The sequence below is a fragment of the Lepus europaeus genome, chromosome Y (genome assembly GCF_033115175.1).
Source record: "Lepus europaeus isolate LE1 chromosome Y, mLepTim1.pri, whole genome shotgun sequence".
NCBI classification, from domain to species: Eukaryota; Metazoa; Chordata; class Mammalia; order Lagomorpha; family Leporidae; genus Lepus; species Lepus europaeus.
This window is the reverse complement of record NC_084851.1, coordinates 9,924,126-9,939,374: the sequence shown is the minus strand read 5'-3', so window position 1 is coordinate 9,939,374 and position 15,249 is coordinate 9,924,126. Positions and strand designations below refer to the sequence as shown.

Genomic DNA, 15,249 nt, shown 5'->3' with positions numbered 1-15,249 from the left:
ACTGTGCTCCTTATTCAGCCTGTCCAAGAGGCAGTGTCACTGACAATCCCTGCATTGGCAAAAAGAATCAGGTCCTTGTGGCCTATGAATGGAGCTGCCACCAGTGGCACCAGTCAGGGAGTGGGTAGAGCACACATCACAGGAATGGCCATCCCATTGCTGAGGTTGCAGGTGCTGTCCAATTTCCATATGGCCTCAGATGGGGTTCATAATGGGAACCAGTCGTGTAAGGCCTCTATGCCTGTGTATCAGAAAAATGGGTTTTTCAAATCCAGGAAGTTCAGGGATTTGGAGCCCATCTTGTCCACCTGACCACAATACTGATGTCTGTATTTGGGGTCCTGTTGGCAATAAACAGATATGTTGCTGAAAGCATATCTCCATCCTTGGCAAACAGTGATCACTTGTGCAGGCACAAGAAATGGTAGCAGTGTATTAGGGGACTGCTCACAGCCATCAGAGCTGCATGGTGATTATGGAGCCAATAAAAGCAGCATCAAACGAGAAGGTCAGATCTCTGCATGAAGTATATGGACTTGTATGTGTTCTCCCTGTGATAATCTCTCTTTGGCTTCTTTTTTTAAGATTACTTTACTTATTTGAAAGGCAATGTTGGGGGAGAGAGAGAGAGAGAGAGAAAGAGAGAGAGAGAGAGAGAGAGAGAGAGAGAGAGAGAGAGAGAGAGAGAGAGAGAAGAGAGAGAGAGAACATCTTCTATCCATTGCTTCACTCCCCAAATGAACTCAATGCTTGGAGCTGGGTGTATCTGAAGCCTGGAGCCAGGAGCTTTTTCCATGTCTCCCATATGGGTGCAGGAGTCCAAGCATCTAGACCACTATCTTTGGCTTTCCTAGGCCATTTGCAGGGAGCTGGATCAGAAGTGGAGCAACCAGGACTCCAACCGGCACCCATATGGGATGCAGGCACTGCAGGCAGTGGCTTTACTTACTACGCCAAGGCACTGGCCTATCTCTGGATTTTAAGAGATGCCTCTGCCAGCATCTAACTTCCTGCCACAACCCCTGTAACCCACCCCAGCCACTGACTGACATCCCACTGCACATGCCACCACCCCTGCTGCCATCTTAAATTCCAGCATAGGCCTCATGGCCACATGAGTAATGAAGCAGCCTGGATATTCTGTATTTATTGAATGACGCCCTAATAAAATTAGGACATTGCAGGTAATCACTTTGATATAGATCTCAGAAACTGCAGTACACTTGGGTTAGACAGATACAAACTGCATTTCTAGGGGAGACAGTTGTGTCAGAGAGGGCCTTCATGGTGGACCTCAATAATTTATATTCTCCACAATATCTAAGAGTTTCTGATTCCTGTATCATTACTAATATGTCATGCTGTGGTATTTGGTATCCCAGTTTACTTTTTTCTCCTTTTTCATCCTTCTATTGTTTCTATTATCCAAATATTCTATAGTAAGAAGGTACTGCTTTTATTTTCATGAAACATATATCAATATGTTTATAATGTGAATATGAATTTTTGTTTTAATTTTTATTAATATAATGGGAGCAGATCTTACCCATTCCATAGGTACAGTTCCAAAAAGACAACCACACTTCCCCTTACTCCCCTGCTCCCTCAACCCTCTCCCATCCTCTCCCAACCCCTCTCACCCACCCTGCCCCCTTCATCAATTCTTGCAAATACATAATTTTAATCCAGTCTATATTAAAAGATATAATTTGCCAGTAATTAATAATAATATCCAACAAGTAAATTATTATTATTAATTATAATATCCAACAAGCAATATAAACACTAACTAAAATGACAATCTCAGTTTTCTTTTACGTATGTTTATTTTCTTGTGGGTAAAATTAGACCTGCTTCCATTAAGATATATTTATATTTATTTACTTTGATTTGTTGTCTATATTCTTCCTTGACTTTTCTATTTGATAATTCGGTAGTAACTTTCTGTTTAAATGTCTGTGTCTTCAAATTATTGTCTAAATCTAGAAAGAATTGTCACCTCTCATTGTGTTTTATTTTTAGAAATTCTTCATGCTAATTTTCCCCATGAACTTTAAAATCACCTTATAGAAAATGCACACCACAGATGACAATCACCCTCTTCTCATGAGTGATTGAGCATGCAAAAAGCAGGAAAGATTAATTCACTAAATGTCCCTCAGTGTCCTAATCATCTCCATTTTGCTTTAAAATCATCAGAAGCAATTCCAGCATTACGAGCCAACTCCTTCAGAGCAGCTCTGTACCCTTTGCTTTCAATGATTTCCCACCTGGCAGATGCTGTGGCCTATTTTCACCTTGCAGCCTTACACGGTCACACAAACCAGTTCCTTACTGTCAACACCCTTCTATGCCCCCCCACACACACACACAGTGGCTTTGTCCTTCTGTTCCTCTCTTCCTTCAAACTTTTCTGTTTCCCTTTTTTTTTTTTAATTTTGTCTGGCATTAATATTTTACCCTTTGCTTACATAGATTTTCTGCTGCTGCTTCATTTTATTCTAAGCATTTATATCTTTCTTTCCATCATAGTTTCTCATTGTTGTTTCTACTTATGAAGAGTAGTGTTTGAAAAATATTTATATTCAACCAGCAAAATTATCTTTTTGTGCTATTTGTTTATAGTTCTTTTAGAATTTCAAGCATATCAGCATACTATCTAAAACTTATATAATTTTGTCTCATTTTTCACTGTTACATAACTTTCTATTTGTCATATTACCTACCACCTTCAATACAATATAACCATGTTTTCTCTTGATATTAAAAGGATACTTTCCAGGGGCCACTTCCTACAATGCCAGCATCCCACATGGGTGCCAGTTACTGAGCCAGCTGCTCCATTTCTGATCCACCTTCCTGCTAATGACCTGGGACAATCAGCAGGATATGGCCTAAGTAACTTGATCCCTGCTACCCACATGAGAATGTAAAGAAGCTCCTGGCTCCTGATTTTGGCCTTGCACAGCACTGGCGGTTGTGGCCACCTGGGTAGTGACCAGCACATGGAAGATCCTTCTCTCTGTGTCTTCCTCTCTCTCCTTCTCCCTGTAACTGACTTCTAAATAAATAAATAAATCTTTTTAAAAGGGCAGTTTCCATAGAGTTTTTTATTCACATATTCATTTTTCATTTGAGAAGCAGGAATCTTGCATTCACTGGCTCACTGCCAATGATGGGCCAGGACAGAGCCAAGAGTCAGGGAATTGATCTGGGTCTCTGAGTTGGCAGGGACACAAGTGCCAGAGTCATCTGCTGCTTCCCATGTTGTGCATTAGCAGAAAGCTGGAGTGAGATGCAGAACTGTGACTCAAAGCCACACACTCTGATATGGGATGCAGAGTTCCCAAAGCAGTTCCCCACTGTACCCTGAAAGGAATAATTTCCAATTTTTCATGTGATATAAAGTAACAATTTTCATCATGTTTTGTCTTCATTTTTCTATCTTTCTCAAATCATTACTGTGCCTGAAAATGTCATTGATCTATAAGGGGTTTGAAAATATGTTTCAAGGGTGGTTGTTTTGAAGTAGCTGTTTAAGCCTCCACAGCAGAGACTGAAATCCCATATCAGAGGGCCTGGTGTAAGTCCCAGTAATTGTGGCCTTCTGATCCAGCTCCCCTCTAATGTCCCTAGGAAGCAGAAGGTGATAGCATGTATGTTTAGGTTCCTACCACCTCCCTGGGAAACTGGGATGGAGTTCTTGGCTCCTGGCTTTGTTCTGGTTTAATCCTACCTGTTGTGGGAATTTGGAGTGAGAAATTCATTCTCTCTCTCTCAAATAATTAAAATATTTGGAAATGCAAAGGCTATAAAATACTTACAGAAATTTGACATAGAAACAAAAGCCATAGGATTTTGACATAGAAAAAATACAAAATAATACATTTATCTGATTTTGTCCCTTTGCCATATTCTCTCCTTCAGGTGAGTAACTATGTTAATTAAAAATAAAAAGGCCTTAAAAGTTGTTGTAAAATGTAAGTGCATTGGAGGAGGAGGATGGGTAGAAAGTAGAGACCTGCAAGAACATGGGGTCTTGTATAGCAGGGCCTTGTCTAGACAGAGAGCAGTGCATACCTGGTCACATGGAATACCTGTCCCGGATCTTCACCTGTGCCCTGGGGAGGCCTCAAGAAGCCCACCTCTGGAGATTTTTATTATTCACTGGGTTGAGGAGGCTGGCCCTGGCCCTCCTGTACATAGAGTGCACCATTGTGACAGAACTGGTTCTATGAAGTCACTGTTGTCCAGCACCCCTCCTTAGAGGCCACTGATTTTCAGATAACTCGCTATTGACTTGGAGTTTGTTTTTCTGGTTAGGAGGCTCATTCAGCACAAGTGGATAAATTCAGGGTCCAGGTGAGTGGGACCTGCTCTCTTTGTCTCCTTCTGAGTTGGGGATATTCACACTGAGGTGGGTGGCCCTGATTTCTCCTGGCTGCTGCAGAAAGTGATGTTGGCTGCGCCCTTAGTGGTGTCCAATATATGCTGAGTGTGTATACAGTTGTTTCTCTCCCTGTAAGGTGGGAGCAGATTTCCTCTTGATATGATCTATGGAGGGATATAATGACTATGGTGAAATTATTCAGGTTTCCCAAGCCTGGTGTGTTTTCTTGGTGTAGTGTGAAGGAATCATTACAATATAAGATGGAGGTATCTTCTAACTTGATGCAAGCTTCTAACACATCTTTATGTTGGTTTACCTTGTGGTTTGCAGGTGTGTGACTGTGTTATGTTCCTATTTGTCCTGAAATCTTCAGTAAGTTCTTGGTAATTGTAAAACCTGCTGCAAGGTGTTTTGTGGGAAGTTAGAAGGTGAACTACAATTATTTAGGTGACTGGGAGAGCTTTGAAACTTCCTATCTGAGACAAGCTGTGGTTATCCTGAAAATGATCTAGGAAACTGAGGGATGACCATATACCCATGGGAGAAACTGAGCAGTAATGTGGCAGTGCCTTAGGATTTTGTGTCCCAAATCAGTGTTGTAAAGGGGAAAAAACAGGAATCAGAAGGTCTCCTGGGAAACTCACATACATCAACAGTGGCTAAATACCAGTAATTATGTTGGATGATATTAACAAGTAGTGGTTCAAAGATAATTTAAAAAAAAGAAGAAAAGCAATAGCTTAGCAGCTATTAGGCCATATACACATAATTCTTGTGTACATAGACAAGAGTGTTAAGTTTCCCACTAACCCAACCCAACCTCAGGCTTGTCACAGGAGGCAATGAGGTGGTAGACCAAGGGACATCAGGATAAACAGGTAATTCCTTCCCTCACCATCACTATTCAAAACAAGAAGGCATTTGTTCTGCCTAGCTACTTCTTTAGAGGAACATTTCATTCTATGAGCTGGTGCTGCACATGATGTCCTTGTAAGGGAGATAGTAAGTATGTTACATTTAGAAAAGATCCAATAAGGAGGGAAGATTGTTCTAAGTGTCTTGCAGACTGAACAATTTGTTAAAGTGAAATGCCTATTAACAGAAAAAAAAGCCTCATATACCACAACAAGATACTATGGCAGAATCTGGAAATGCAATGTGAAGGTTGTCCTAACCTGACTTGACGTCATTAATGGAATTATTAAGTAACTTTTTTGTTAAAAATGATAAATTCAGAAAATTTGAAGCAGTGCAGGACACCAGAGTGGTGCAAAATAGGACTGAACCAAGGCAACTGAGACATGTGGTCTCACTGACACAGTTGATAGTGAAAGTTATAGGGAACCCACATATATGAACTGATGAGAAGGGAGGAAGGAAAACAAGCTACATTACATTTTATTGAATTGAGAAATTGAATTCAAAACCACATATTTATAATTATTAAATCCATTTATCCAACAAACTGAAAAATCTAGAAGAAATGGATTTATTTCAGGACACATAGAGTCTACCATATTGTAGTCATGAAGACAAGAAAACCTAAACAGACCAATAATCAAGATAGCAATGAAATCAGTAATAAGGATCCTCACAGCAAAGAAAAGCCCAGGACTAGATGGCTTCACCACTGAACTCCACCAGTCCTTTTTTAAAAATTTTTATTTATTTATTTTGTTGACAGGCAGAGTTAGACAGTGAGAGAGAGACAGAGAGAAAGGTCTTCCTTTTTCCATTGGTTTACCCCCCAAGTGGCCACTATGGCTGGTGCATTGTGGCTGGCACGCTGCACTGATCCAAAGCCAAGAGCCAGGTGCTTCCTCCTGGTTTCCCATGTGGGTTCAGGGCCCAAGGACCTGGGCCATCCTCTACTGCACTCCTGGGACACAGCAGAGAGCTGGACTGGAAGAGGGGCAACCGGGACAGGACCAGCGCCCCAAGCAGGACTAGAACCCATGGTGCCAGCACCGCAGGTGGAGGATTAGCCTAGTGAGCCGTGGCGCTGGCCCACCAGTCCTTTAAAGAAGAACAAATTCTAATTATTCTCCAAGTATTTAAAATAATTGAAAAGGGTTATTTCCTCCCAAACTCCTTCGATGAGGCCAGTATCACCTTAATTCCATAACTGAAAAAATATAGAAAGAAAACTATAGACCGATGTCCCTTATGAACATAGACACAAAAACTCTCAACAAAATACTAGCTAATCGAATCCTACAACACATCAGAAAGATCATTCACCAGGACCATATGGGAGTTATCCCTGGTATGTAGGGATGGTGCAACATAAGCAAATTAGTAAATGTGACACAGCATATCAACAAATTGAAGTGTAAAAGCCATATTATTATCTCACAAGATGCAGAGAAAGCATTTGATAAATACAACATCCTTTCATGATATAAATATTAAGGAAATTGGGTGTATAAGAAACATTCCTCATGCAATCAAGACAATAGATAACAAACACACAACCAGTATCATATTCAATGAATGAAAGTTAGAAGCATTTGCACTGAGATCTGCAACTAGATAAAGATGCCTGCCCACTTTCACCATTGCTATTCAATATAGTCCTGGAAGAACCATTAGGCAAGAAAAATAAATCCACAGCTTAAATATTTTAATGGAAGAGAAATTTGTGAATTTTTTGTCAAGATGAAATTCTCTGGAGATATAGAGTTGAAATATTCAAATAAGACAGAATACACATAGCTGATAAATTTACTATGATGATGACAATTGATATCCACAGTTAAAGCATACAAAGAGGTGTGTCATAGGTTTGGTCACTTAACAAATACAGTCAGGGCTGGCTCTGTGACATAGCAGGTAAAAGCTACCACCTCCAGTGCTGGCACTCCATATGGACCCTGTTACAAATCCTGGTTGCTCCACTTATGATCCAGCTCTCTTATGGCCTGGGAAACCAGTTGAAGATGGTGAAAGTCCTTAGGCCTCTGCACCCATGTGGGAGACCCAGAAGAAGCTCATGGCTCCTGGCTTTGGATTGGTGCAATTCCAACTGTTGTGGCCAATTGGGGAGTGAACCAATGGATGGAAGGCTTTTCTTTCTCTTTCTCCATCTCTCCTTTTCTCTGTGTATAACTTCGACTTTCAAATAAATAAATACATCTTAAAAAATACAGTATTTTCCTCCTTATTCATGGAGAACAGATATATCAGATTTTAAAACACTAAAGCTATATATAAAAGTCTGAATTGCAAAATAAGCACTTTAGCATCTATGATGGACCTAGGTGCTCATGTTCCCCTATAGTAAAATTCAAAGTGATCATTTTATCTATAATATACACAGTAACATAATCAAGGAAATTGAATTTTTATTGTCTGCAGATTTTTATTTGAAAATGATTCTCATGTCTTATTAGTCCTTGGTAGTAAGGCAAGATGGCAGGAATTGTTCCTTAGTGTTTGTCCTCTGTGCCCTCATTCATCACCCTTGAAAAGATTTCCTGAAGTCTTCTCTTAATAACAGAAGTAGCTTAGGAGCCTTCAGCCTTCTTTTCTGTGATTCTGAAATTATATTTCCACTTGGCACTTACCAGCATACTTCCCTGCAATGGAGAGTTGTGAAACATCATATTTCACTATTAAATTAGAAGTTTCTTATTTTAAAGACTTCCTCATATTTATTATTACTCCCAAATGTATTAGTATAATGACCTATATTTATTATAATAAATTACTCAAAAACATTTGATCAATGTGCAAATTCTGCTACAAAAAACAGTTTGTATTAACATTCAAAAACTTTAAATTTTATTTTCTTACATTCCTTGATATTAAATGCATTTTCTTCATTTCCTTTTGAAAAAATATTTTTCATTAGATGGCAGCACTTGGGATGTTGGTCTTTAAAGCAAAGTAGGGATATATTCTATATTCTTTGTTTTATTTTCTATTAACCTTCAAGTATCCAATTAAGAAAATATCTTTAGTGGATAAATAAATGTTTCATAAAGGTCATTTAGATTTTACAAATACCCTCTATCTGGAACAATTTCTCCTATATCATTAACAAAAGGTTGATTTGAATTGACAAAAAGAAAAAAAAAGATACAAATTATGAACTATTGAACATCTACTACAAGTACATAGAATGCAAAACACTCACTGTTTTGTACTTGTCATCAATACTTGCTTGTTTTCTTATTCAATAATACTTGACATAGATTCAGAGAATGATACAGACCATGGGTAAGAATTAATATATTTATCTGTTAAAGTCACATTTACTATAACCCACCAAAATATACCAACAGATTGATAAAAACATTTTCTGTACACAGTTAGGTTTAGTTTGCAGTTAAATATAATGAAAAGATATTTTTATATGCATTGGCAAAAATCATATATGCTGGGAGCCGGCGCCGTGGCTCACTAGGCTAATCCTCCACCTTGCGGCGCCAGCACACCGGGTTCTAGTCCCGGTTGGGGCACAGGATTCTGTCCCGGTTGCCCCTCTTCCAGGCCAGCTCTCTGCTGTGGCCAGGGAGTGCAGTGGAGGATGGCCCAAGTCCTTGGGCCCTGCACCCCATGGGAGACCAGGATAAGCACCTGGCTCCTGCCATCAGATCAGCGCAGTGTGCTGGCCGCAGCATGCCTACCGTGGCGGCCATTGGAGGGTAAACCAACGGCAAAGGAAGACCTTTCTCTCTGTCTCTCTCTCTCTCACTGTCCACTCTGCCTGTCAAAAAATAAATAAATACAATTTAAAAAAATCATATATGCTGGCGCTGCCATTGTGGCAAAATGAGCTAAGCTATTGCCAACAGTGCCAGAATCCCATACGGGCACCAATTCTGGTCCAGGCTGCTCCAGTTCCAATCCAGCTCCCTACTAATGTGCTTGGAAAAACAGCAGAAGATAGCCCAAGTCCTTAGGCCCCTGTATCCAGGTGAAAGACCCAGATGAAGCTCCTGGCTCCTGGCTTCAGCCTGGCCTAGCCCTGGCCAAGTCAATCATTTGGGGAGAGAACTGAATTAATAAAATTTAAAGTCTATATTGCAGTGCTTTCAGGTCCTTCAGAATTAGTGAATCAATAGACTCCTTCATCTGGAGAAATGTGGTTTATGGCCTTGTTCTGATTTTAGTATTTAGTGCCAGGTATCCATCACCTGGGGTAGGGTTTATTTTGGTAAATAGAACTTACTACTTATTCTCAAAAGAATGTTCTTGTCAGACTAATGCTTCTTTAATGGAACAATGAATTTAGTTACCAAATACCAAGAATGTTTCTGAATATTCTCTTATCTTTCCCATCATTTTAGATTAGCTAGACATGTGAGAAAATATGTACATTTTGAGCAATATAATTGAAATAATGAAAGCTCTGGCTTCCTGTAGGTAACATCTAGTAATGATAACCAAATTTTTCTTGTTCTTTCTTTTTTATTATTGTTTAAGGCTGGAGTGCATTACTCTTGTGATACTTGACACATTCTATGGTGTCATTGTTTGAAAATCACCATATGTATTTTTGATTCCTGCCCAATAGGTACCTTGGCTACATACAAGTTTTGCAATTATTGTTTGAAAAACTTTGTTTTTTTCTCTCTTTTGATTGCATCTATGTTTTCAGAATCAATATTCTTAAATAGTAATATTTAAGATGAAAGAGAGTCAGAAGATATCAACATGTTAACTACATGCTTCTCACCCAAGTACTTGCCACTAGAAGAATTTTTATTTGCTTACTTTTTAGTAATTAACACTTTATTTTCTTAAAGCTGAAAAAAAATCTATGTTTCTCATATGTAAACTTTCAAAACTATAGTAAGCATTTTTCATGAAAGTCCGAATGAGAGGAGCAAGGGAGAAAGAGATGAAAGAAAGGCAGAGGGCAACCACTAGGAAGAGACTGGGAGCAGGTATTCATTTCTGTCTGCTCTCTCAATGGCTTATAGATCATATTTATAAAGGAAATAAGTATATCATAACTATAAGGGAAATAAGTAGACTGTGTGGATGGGAAGTGACACTGGAAGACAGGAGACTTGACTACAAAATACAAAGTCATAAGTCCCAAACAGAAGGGAAGCCTCTAAATGTGCCCCAACAATGAGAGCAATGGGGGAGGAGGGAATAGCAGAGCATAGAACACACAAAGGGACAGGAGTGCTTCTTTATTTTATAGGACAACTTTCCTAACCTTTCCTTTTATTAAGAACCTTTTATTAAAAACATTTCCTAAAATAGTGTCTTTTCCTTTTTCTGGGTGATACATATGACTATAGGCTGGTCTTGAGCACTATGGAGAGGGAAAATCTGCTAGGAGACTCCCCAGGGAATCTCATCTCTGACCCCTGAGATCTAAAGGGAGACAGATGCTCAACATCCCCCAAATGGGTGAAGCCAACTCTTCACATCTCAGTTCCTTGGCCCAAACAACTTGGAAATGCCAAATCTGCCAAAATTAATTACAACTCCCATATAAATTACAGCTCCCAGAAGTCCTGGGGTCAGCAAAAGGAGGAATGGATGTTATCAGTCATCAAAGATTTATGGAAGGGCACCCATCCCCCATAAGCTCTCCTATTTTACCTGAATTTAGGCCACTGGTAAAATAGGTGTGGGAGGAAACAGGAACTCAACAAAACACACCCACCCCCATTTGAGGATTGCTCCTCCCAGGCCCCAGCAGCCACCCTGTTGTTTATGCTCTGTCCCTTTCACTCCCTACCCCGGACAGAAACCCAGTGCTCCAGAATGTCTGGGGGAAGGGGAGAGGGATTTCATGAGGTGGAAGGAGCTGGCCAGTGCCCCAGGAGAAGCCCTGGGAAACAGCTCTAATTAAGATGGCACACTGAGGAGTAATCTCATCCAGAGTTTAAACATGGCCCTGACTGATCTTAAGTGTGTGGGGACCTGCAAGCAAGGGCCAGATGGATTACCTAGTCCAGATCAATCTTCAGGGGCTGGACTTGTAGTGAGGAAAATGAGTGGAGGGGGAGAGAAGGTTCCCAGTTTGCAGGCTATGGCCAAAGTCCCCAGGAACACCCCATCAGTGGCAGGGATGTGGAGGAGGCCCCTCTTGAAATATTGGTGGCTACAGTCTCCTATGATCTCTGATGCTGGGGGGCTCAGTCTTTTCCTTGGAAGCCTCTTCCTCCTCCATCTCTTCCTCCTGGGGCATCCCAGGCTGGAGCCTGGAGCCTGAGGCATACCAGGGGCCTGTGTTGGAGTGGGTGCTTTTCTTCACCTCTGTGGGGACAGGCCACTCCCCTGTATGGTGGCTGCAGCCTTTTCCACTTTGAGGTCTTCTGCCTCTTCGGAACATTTAGGGAGTCCTCCAGCAGGTCCCCTGCTCTCCCCTTCAGTGTCCCTTTCTCTTTTTCTAGGCATGGTGGGTGTGGGTTTGCATAATTGCTTGTGTTTGAAATGCAATCCTTCCCTACTCTATGGGAGCCTATTCCTCCACTCAGGCCTGCTCCCACTCTTCCTCCCCTGGAGATGATTGATATGAATAGACTGCCTAGTTATGTTCTCTGTAACAAAAACCACTTTTTAATTTTTGAGACCATTTTTTACTATGGGCAAAGCATAATCCTGTAATTTACTGTGGTAATCTCACACAGAGATGAGAAAGGAGAAAATTCTAAGGTTTCTGTCTAGTTATCACTTTTACTGATTAGTAAGGCACTAGGACAATGCTTTTAGATTCTCAGGCTTGCATTTTTACCTCATTTTAACATCTCTGTTCCTTACCTTTTCTTTAGTATAAGGGATAGAAACTATAGGGCCGGCGCTGTGGCTCAATAGGCTAATCCTCCGCCTTGCGGCACTGGCACACCAGATTCTAGTCCTGGTCAGGGCACCAGATTCCAGGCCAGCTCTCCTCTGTGGCCCAGGACTGCAGTGGAGGATGGCCCAAGTCCTTGGGCCTTGCACCCGCATTGGAGACCAGGAGAAGCTCCTGGCTCCTGGCTTCAGATCAGCGTGATGTGCCGGCCATGGCAGCCATTGGAGGGTGAACCAACGGCAAAAGGAAAACCTTTCTCTCTGTATCTCTCTCTCTCACTGTCCACTCTGCCTGTCAAAAAAAAAAAAAAAGAAACTATAGAATACAAAAAAAAATATGGAATACACACAATGATAATAGAAAAGTTTCAAGTCAAGATTTATTAATTTCTTCACCATTGTTCTTCTGAGACTATTTTTCTCCAGTCAGAATGTTTGCTTCAATATTTGCTTGAGTAAAAATGTTCCAGCTATGATCCATTTCAATTTTTATTTGAAATTGCATATATATACACTTTCACATAAGATGTCTATAGGTGTTAATGGATACTGATTTTACTGACAGCAGTACAAAATTCAGATTCCTCAACTAATACAGTGAAACCAGACACAGATAAGTTAGCTATTCTCTCACTTTAGATCCTTTGGAGATTATATATTTTGTTGTCTTCTGTTTGTCTTTAGTTTCAAAAAGTGAAACTAAGGCTAACTATGGTTTACCTTGAAAATGGTTTGCAGCATTTAATGCATCTATGATTTGGTGATTGTTGACTTTTTAAAGTTTTGGAAAATTTTCAATGATTTTCTTCTTCAATATTGTTTCTGCTTCTTGTTTTTTCCTTTTTAAACCTTCCCACTTGGGCCTACAATTGAAAAATGTCAGCAGTTTCTCTGTGACTTATTTAATTCATGCATCATTGTCACTTTTCATCTTTTATTTTCTCCCCATTTTAAGACTGAATATTTTATTCTCTCTTGGATTTGGCTTTCTATAAACAGAGATTATGCGTCCATGTCTTCAGCAAAACAGTCGATAGAAAATACATTTTTAAATCTACATGTAGAGCTGCCTCCTCTGCCTCCTTCTCCCGTGGCTGCCGCCTCCGCTGGGCTGAGGAGCTGGGCGTTCACAGTGGCGGCGGCAGTGGCCACAGCACAACCAGCCCCCGCCCCCAGGCCAGTCCTGCCTGGAGCCCGTGGCGCGGCCATCCCGCCCAGAGGCCAGAGCTGGGCAGGTAGATGTCGCTGGAAGATGGCGCCCTCGGGCCTATGCAGCATCAGGCGGTGGTACCGGTGTGTGTTGTAGCGATTGTCGTCCTGGATCCCGGTGGTGTGCATAAGCCTACTCCAGGGCTGGTCCTACTATGCCACCACCATCCATCTCTGCCTAGTTTCCATGCAAAACATTGGCGAACAAGTTGTGGGCTAGTTGGCTTATCATCTACTTTTCGCGATGTTTGTCAGGTCGTACTGGAAAACTATATTTACATTACCAATGGATCCTTCCAAAGAATGCTATCTCTCTTATGCAGAGAAAGAATTGTTGGAGAGAGAGCCAAGAGGACAAGCCCACCAAGAAGTTGATAGGCGAGCAGCTAGGGATCTTCTCATTTATACCAGGACCATGACTGGAGCCATCTGCTATTGTGACAGATGCCAACTTATAAAACCAGGTCACTACCATCCCTGTTCCTTCTGTGATAAATGTATTTTGAAGATGGATCATCATTGCCCATGGGTGAATAATTGTGTTGGACTTTCAGATTGTAAATTCTTCCTTCTTTTCCTGGCTTATTATCTGCTGTACTGCCTTTTTATCACTGCTACAGACTTACAGTATGTTGTCAAATTTTGGACAAGTGGTCTACCAGATACTCAAGCCAAGTTCCATATGATGTTCCTAATTTTTGCTGAAGCTAGTTTTCTGTCAGCTTATCTTCTCTATTTGGCTATCACTGTTGGCTAGTCAGCAAAAATTAATCTACATTAGAGGCATTCAGGAGTCCAGTGTTTCGATGTGGAACCATTAAGAATGGATTCAGCTTAGGTCTCAGTAAAAATAATGAGACAAGTTTTTGGTGATGAGAAGAAGTACTGGTTGCAGCCGGTGCTGTGGCTCACTAGGCTAATCCTCCACCTTGTGGCGCCAGCACATGGGGTTCTAGTCCCATTCAGGGCACCGGATTCTGTCGCAGTTGCCCCTCTTCCAGGCCAGCTCTCTGCTGAGGCCAGGGAGTGCAGTGGAGGATGGCCCAAGTGCTTGGGCCCTGCACCCCATGGGAGACCAGAAGCACCTGGCTCCTGGTTTTGGATCAGCATGGTGCACCAGCCGCAGCACGCAGGCCGCAGTGGCCATTGGAGGGTGAACCAACGGCAAAGGAAGACCTTTCTCTCTGTCTCTCTCTCTCTCACTATCCACTCTGCCTGTCAAAAAAAAAAAAAAAAAAAACAACAACAACAACAAAGAAGTACTGGTTGCTACCCACTTTTTCACATCTGTCTGATGGCTGCTCCTTCCAAACTTGCCTTGTTAACCAGGATCCTGCACAACCATCTACTCCTGCAGGACTGAATTCAACAGCTAAAATCCTGAAAACCAGAAGTTCCTGCAAAGCCATTGTGAGAATCCCAGAGCCACCTTCTTACTGACTCTCAGTCTTGGACAGAAAGCAATATAGACCCTGGAAGAGGCAAAGCTGCTATGAGCAATCCTGCATTAACCATGGAGAATGAGACTTAATCCTCAAGCAAAATAAATTCATGCTTTATTAAAGTATTGATGCTGTACGTGGATGAAAGGCTCCCATATGAAGCCACCATTTGGATATGCAGAATATGAGTTAATTGTCTGTAAGTTGTTACTTAAAACATAACACACTTTTGATCCAATATACAGAAACAGAGATTCTTATTAAACATTAAAATGTTTTATTGTATATGAATCAAAGAAGAAATATTTTCTATCAAAAACTCGGCCTAAATTCATGGGCCAGTTTTCACCTAAACAATGTGGGTTGCACAGTTTATTACTTAAAAACTTCATTGATTATCTGATTTTTTATTTCAAAAATTGAGACTTAAGATATTGTTTCAGA

General features: G+C 40.9%; 1 pseudogene; it reads left to right on the top strand.

Annotated features, from left to right (window-relative positions):
* Positions 1-13,406: 13,406 nt before the first annotated feature.
* On the top strand, positions 13,407-14,932 carry LOC133754213 (palmitoyltransferase ZDHHC2-like; annotated as a pseudogene).
* The last annotated feature ends 317 nt before the right edge of the window (positions 14,933-15,249 follow it).